This window comes from Rattus norvegicus, chromosome 19 (genome assembly GCF_021556685.1).
Source record: "Rattus norvegicus strain SHRSP/BbbUtx chromosome 19, alternate assembly SHRSP_T2T, whole genome shotgun sequence".
Taxonomy (NCBI): domain Eukaryota; kingdom Metazoa; phylum Chordata; class Mammalia; order Rodentia; family Muridae; genus Rattus; species Rattus norvegicus.
This window is the reverse complement of record NC_141552.1, coordinates 16,679,867-16,686,767: the sequence shown is the minus strand read 5'-3', so window position 1 is coordinate 16,686,767 and position 6,901 is coordinate 16,679,867. Positions and strand designations below refer to the sequence as shown.

At 42.4% G+C, this 6,901-nt stretch overlaps 1 protein-coding gene across 4 annotated transcripts in view; it reads left to right on the top strand.

Moving 5' to 3' along the window:
* Positions 1–6,901, top strand: part of LOC147998894 (disks large homolog 5-like) — a 57,385-nt gene that overhangs the window by 32,792 nt on the left and 17,692 nt on the right. For 2 of the 4 annotated variants that reach the window (XM_087596028.1, XM_087596030.1), the window contains exon 1: positions 6,256–6,410. The exons of the other annotated variants lie outside the window; for them this stretch is intronic. The gene's annotated coding sequence lies outside the window, so the exon portion shown is untranslated. Of the gene's footprint in view, positions 1–6,255; positions 6,411–6,901 lie in introns of those variants that run through there. 4 annotated transcript variants of the gene reach the window in all.

Here is a 6,901-nt window from a genome sequence, read left to right as displayed (position 1 = left end):
GGGCACTGGTTGTCACTACAACATTGGTGACATAGCAGAGGACGCCAAGAACTCTCTAGGAGACAATAGAATGTCCAAGAAGGGACAGCTGATGTCATGGGGAACAGACTTTTCCTCCCTGCTAATGTTCTCCCTGTACTGAGCATAAGCTGAGGTGTCCTTTCCAGGAGACTTTCCCGGAGCAGAGCCACTGAGCACCTCCTGCTTCCGAAGCCAAATTTTCCTCAAGGGTTGATTATAAAAACCTTAGTAATTCCTATGCATCTAAATGAATGTTTCCTTCCAAATCCTGCCCAAAAATGTCTCATCCTAACTCAAATTATCCTCCTTCACCAATATTAGCCATTAAAAATTCCTGAGAAATAATACCAGTTTGAATATGCAGTCAAAATGTTCTCCTGTCTTATTATGTACAGGTGCTTGAAATCATATCAAGAAATAGCCTGCATGGAAGATTGCAACATGGGTGTGTGTTAGGGGAACACCCATGAAGCCTTGTGCTTAGCATTCAATGGTTGCCACAAAATTCCTTAGGAGGAAGACTTGAAATCATTATGGTGCTAGAAACAGTGTGGAGGCCAGTTGGCAGAGGAAAGTGAAACATTAGAGCCACCAGTGAAGGCTCCTGTTGGGCCCTACCTTGGTGTTTCCCTCCCCCCTCGCTGAGCCTTTCAGCCTGCTATAGCAAGAAATTGTTTACACCTTTGCCAGCTGCTCTTAGCCCCTGATTTGGGGCTGGGATTTTCCATGGCACCCTTCCTCCCCACTGAACTTTCCTGCTTCTTGTTTTTAAGAAGCTGTTTATGCCCCTGATTGGGCTGGAACTTTCAACACACAGACTTGTCCTATTTTCTTGGTTGGGGATTTTCACCTGCCTTGTTGTTTTTCCACGGCTTTTGCCTCTGGTATATAAGGAGATCTCAGTAAAGCCTTGGTGGCACTCGCTAAAAAGGGGTGACCCGTGTACGTGTTTTCTTTCAACCCCACAAACCTACACCGGATATTCACACACTGTTGGCGCAGGCACTGACAATAGGTATCACAATAGAAACTAGTAACTAGATTTAACCAAACTATCACATTAATGCTGCATTTCGTGGTATTTTTTTTTTTTTTTTTTTTTTTTGCTCGCCTAGAAACTGGAAGAGGCTTGGGGTTTTCCATCCTACTCATAATTTATTATCCTTCCCAACACTATGGGCTTTGTTCTGTTAATGCTAACAGCGCCATCCAATACCTAGGATATTTTCTACTGACATGTGTGACATGAGACAAAACAGTCCCTGTCATCCCTCACCTGAATAAACTTCCTTAGAGGACAGTGTAGTTGGAGGGTCCTTCTTTCCTCTCCAAGATCGAGAAACATTTCCAGTCTTCAGACAAGTGTGTCAGCCATTGTCCAGTGACTGTCCTGAGATGTGCGCATTGTCAGCTGAGTGTCATCATCCAGCCTGCCCTGTAATTGTTGTCGATGATTAATAGGGTTCCAGCCCTAGGATTTAATTCAGTGCTACAGTACCTGCCAAACATGCTCAAAGCCCTAGCTGCCACCCTAGTCCTGTGTGCTCTAGAGAAAGAAAATAAAGAACCACATTGTCTATCAAGTTTCTCCTCCAATAGAAGGAGAATCTGCATCCAGTCTTTTAAGTAACTCTAAGCCCCAGCTTCCCCACAGCTCCCTCCTTCGATTCCATTATTGGTGCATTTTCAGTAACGCTCACTTTATTTTTGGTGTGCAAAGAATATGCACCATGTCAGTAAAGTGTGTGTGTGTGTGTGTGTGTGTGTGTGTGTGTGTGTTCATCCATGAACTCACTATAAATTATTATCAAATGACCCAGAAGACCGTGGAGAAACCTGTCGATGTGCATGCAGAATTATGTTACTACCGTTCCATGGCACCTTGCAGGGAACACTGAAATAGTTGGCGGCTATAACAGAGCCTAAAACCAGGCTATGCATGGTTTTCGGTGAGATTGTGATGTGCAACACCACAACAGAGATCCGCAGAAGCTTCATTTATTCCATGCTGCTGTTACCAAGGTGAGGCAAAGCCTCATCCCATAGAGAGTCTGGCAGGATCTTATGAAGGGCATAAACTCAGGGTTGAAATCAAGCCTTTAGAAACAAAGAGAAAAATACAAAGTCAAGGAAAGCAAGAGCTGTCTTTTCTTCCTCTTTTTTTTTTTTTGAGAACATCCACAAGAGAGACAACCCCTTCCTCAAACTACCAATGCACAAGAGAGACAATACATGAATTAAAAATCAGAAATGGAATGAGGAACATAACAACAGACACCGAGCAAATTCCAAAATCATTAGTTCTTACTCCCGAGGACTTTACGCCAGAAAACTGAAATATTTATTTGATATTGTTGATTTTCTAGACAGATAACAATTACCAAAGTTAAATCCAGATATGGGAAGATATCTAAAAAATACCCCTAAGAAAATAGATACACTCATTAAAGTTTGCCTATATTATATATTGTATTGCTTTCTTTTTGCATGATTAAACCCCTTCAAGGACATTTAGCTGTGTTATAGACAGTGTTACTTTTAAAACAAAAGAACAGAGAAAGAAATTGTGGAGTCATTGAGTTACACTTCCCAGACAGGATCAAGGAAAGACGGCTGAGAGATGCAAGCAGGGGCTGGAATGCCGCCCTTGAGAAGGAAATGTTTTTCTCACTTTACCTTACACTATGTTGTACTATGTCCTATTTTTGTGGAAGCAGCTCTCATGCTCTCTGGGTTATGACAAGCATATTGTGATACTAGGAAGAGGGGTGATTTGCTATACAGATATTTTAAGGAGAAGCCTTTGCTTAGTCTCACTTCTTTGCCTAGTCTTGCCTCAGTTGTTCCTGGTATCATGGGAATAACGATCTTATTATATCTTGCCAAAAGGGAAAGTGAGGTAATGCATACTCATGACTATATAAGGGTTAATAAGCTTGCAGCTGCATGCAGTTGCATCTGCCTTTGCTCTGCATCCCCTGTGTCCTGGTTATTTGTGACCATACCTGGGCCCCCAACACACTAGATGTTGACAAGCATCACCCTTCTCACTGTCAGGTTTATTTTCGTTCTTTTTTGAAATCTATGATGTGGAGGCGTATTACAGCAACAATATGAAATAGCAGGCAGGCATGTATGAAAATTGCTGTGTTTAAGCTAGGTGTGGGGACAAGTCCTCAAAAGGAGCTGTTAAGATGGGAAACAAATAATGCATTTGTTGCTGGAATTGAGTTGACTCAGCTGTGTTGCTCTGCCTGCTCAGTGTCCATTCAACATCATTCTGTTTCTACAGAGGAACTCAAGGTTTGCCCCAGCCGCCTGTGAGCTGTGATATGGGCAGAGAAAGGCCAGGACACAGTGGTGATTTCCCATTCCTCAGTTATGCTGAATTTTCCACTACTGAACTTGTATACACAAGTCCAGTGTGGTCAGTTATTATAGATATTTGTCATTTCTTACAGAGGGCAACTATGATTGACTACACCCAATTCTATAAAAAACAAAACTCAGGAAACCTGGCCCTTGGCAGCAATGAATCAAGAAATATCTAGGATGGTGGGGCATGAATTCTGCCAAGCAATGAACTCAGATAGGTGGGGTTGTGAGGAAGATGTATGGTTGAATAGCCCAATAGATTCACGTTGTATCATCTTGATTTAATCTAAGGACAAAGAAGTGCAGTATCTCTGATGGCTTTCTTCTAACCCCTTGAAAGGTTCACTGGGGTTTGACCTCAGTTCTTCATTCTTCTTGCTGGGGCAGCAACACTCAGGGAAGCTTGAGATTGCCATAGGCACAGTATTAGGCTAGAAATGCTGAGTAGGTGATACTAAGTTGTTCAGATGGTCATACCCATTTCATTTGTTCTTAACGTGAACCTAAGGAAAGACAGATCAAGGTCCTTGGAATACAAAGATCACTTCCAGTTTTTTTCTACCTTTCCTGAATGAAAGACTGGTTGGCAGAGAATGGTAAAAATTCAAGAATTGGTAGATGATGCTTTGAATGGAGGGTGGGTTTCTGTGCTGGTTTTAGACAGGGTCTCAATTACCCCATCTTGTTCTCTACGTTGCTCGTCAGGTTCACTTTGAGCTCAAATAAAGCTGCTTCCACTTTCCAACAGGTAGTCTTACAAAGGGGCCTCCAAGGACTGTGAGGACAGCATTAGCCAATGAGAATTGAGGTGTGTAACCCACAACTATAGCTTTATCTGAAAGACCCTCAGACAGAGGAGACTCTCGCTCCAGTCCTGAGGACAATCACCACCCCATGAATACACAGGACTCAGTCTTGATGTAAAACAAGAGGTTTACTTTGGGATACCAATGCACTGGGGCTCGACACGGTCCTCACGCAGGAGGGATGTGAGGAGCCTCGAACAACAGAAATGTACAGCTTAAACAGTCATTTACGATCACACAGTTTCATTAGCTCAGCTATGTTGGTGCCAAGGATAACTAAGCAGATGTTTCTCGTCCTGGAATTCCTGGGATAAGGCCATAACCACATCAATGCAGCTATTTCAGTACCAAGGACGTCTGACTTGATATATGTTTTCTTATCCTGGGGTTCCCAGGACAAGGATCAAGGATATCTGTCTTGGCAGGTGTTTCTCTTCTGGAGTTCCCAGGACAAGGCTATAGCGATGTCAGCCTATAGCACAGCTGCATTCAGTACCAAGGACATCTCACTTCTATAGTGGTCAGTCAGCTTCCCAGAGATGTTTCCTGTCTTGTAATTGCCCTGCAGTAAATATGTTCTATACCCTCTGTTCTTATGGTCGGGCAGCTTCCTAGAGAGTGGGTGGGAATGTGCTTTCTGTACTTTCTGGTCTATTGTCTAACGTCTAGGGGCTAAGCGAGAGCCAGCTTAAAAGATTCTCATGCTTAAGAAATGGCAGTACTGATATCAAACGGGGATCTTTCATATCCACTTTCTTCCAAGTCTACCAGCCATCTCAGATTGTTGCTGTAATGTGCCTGACAATCAAGGACACAGAAAAATAACTTGATACACAGCAAGGACATGGCAATCATATCCTGTGTCGTTATGTATGTTCTGGATGAGGTTTGTTAAAATGACAATATTGCACAAAGCTTTATATAGGACCCATCAAATTAAGGGTCACTATGCACTGTCATAGCTAAAATGGCCTGGTCAGAAGTGACCACTGGATCACTCTTCTGTCACTTCACATGAGAGGCTTGTGCTTTTTGTGTTTTTTAGTTTTGTGTTTTTTTTCTTATTTATTTATTTATTTATTTATTTATTTATTGCATTATATGTTGTCAGGAAGATAGTTCAAGTCATGGATCTGCCCCCAAAATCTTAGCTTTGCTACTAATACTGTAAACAGTATTAGTGTATGCATTCAATAAAATAACTGTTTTTTTTTTTGTACGATAGATGCTTTTGTGTTTTGTGGGGTGATCCATGAAACAGGAGTGAATATGCTTGTTTCTTACTCTGTCCACTGAGTTATGTCTCTAGGCTTGTCCTACTCCTTTGGCTGCATCCCCCCCCCACATCTGCTGACTATTTTATTTTTCAGATGAAATCACACGTTATAGCTTAGAGAGGCCTGTAAGCAATCCTACTTTGGTAACTTAAGTGCAAAGAGGAGAGCCCCACACTCAGCCTGAGGGTGAATTCACTGGTGGATCCAATATTTCAGTTTCCTCTGCTAACAGATCACCACATTGTTGCCAGGACCATAATGAATGCAATTCTTTCTCCTAAGGAATCTGGTGGCAACTGTCAAATGTTAAGCACAAAGCTTCAGGTTGTACTTATAACACACACCCACATTGCAACCTACCCTACAGGCTATTTCTGGGTGTGATTTCATGCACCTGCACATGATGAGACAGGAGACCTCTTTGGCTACTTATAGGAACTGGTGTGATTTCTCAGTAATCTTTAATGGGTAATATTGCTGACTGAGGAGAATTTGAGGTAGGATGAAACATTTCTGTGCAGGGATTGGGGAGGAAGCACTCATTTAGATACATAGCAATGACTTAGGTTTTTCCAATCAAGCCTAGAGCCAAATTTGGCTTTGGAAGCATGTGGTGCTCAGTGGCTATGCCACAGGGAAGTCTCCTGAAAAGGGCACATCAGTTTTTGCTCAGTACAGGGAGAACATTAGCAGGGAGGCAAAGTCTGTTCTCCGTGACATCAGCCGTCCCTTCGTGGACATTCTATTGTCTCCTAGAGAGACCTTGGAATCCCTGTGATGTCACCAGTATCGTTGTGACAACCAATTCCCTACTTTTTCTCTTAGTGTCCAAAGGATATATCCACAGACATATTTGCACGTCTTTGTAGGCGCTTTGGGAGAGTTGATGTTAATAGAGAAGAGTCTAGAGTGAAGCAAAGGAAACCTAAAGGTAATGATGGACACAGGACATGGGGAATGTGGAGTAAGTTCTGGGCAGTGTATGTTGAGCTTCCTGTCAGGGGTGTGTGTGGAGGTCTTCCGCTGGCCTTTTTAGTAATGGGCCACAACCACTGGAACATCTCCACAGATATTGAATTCCATGATTATCACAATTCCTGAAAGTCAAGGTTTTCACATCATTAGTTTCTCCATAACCACATGGAGGATATGGCAATGCCTATGCTATTATTGGGTGAACTTCTAGTCTTTACTTTTACAGTGCATTTGGTATGTTAAATTGATATAATAACACCATCAGGAGTCATGGAGGGTATAACTTTTCTGAATTAAACAGGGCATCACTGTACTTCACTTTCATTGCTTCTTTAAATTCAGTGACTATCTGACAGTAGTAAGAGAGAATTGTGCTCCTGGCCATGACCTTATATTCTTAGAACTCCTCTGACTACCTCTGGCTGACGGGGCCAATCTTACCTTCAT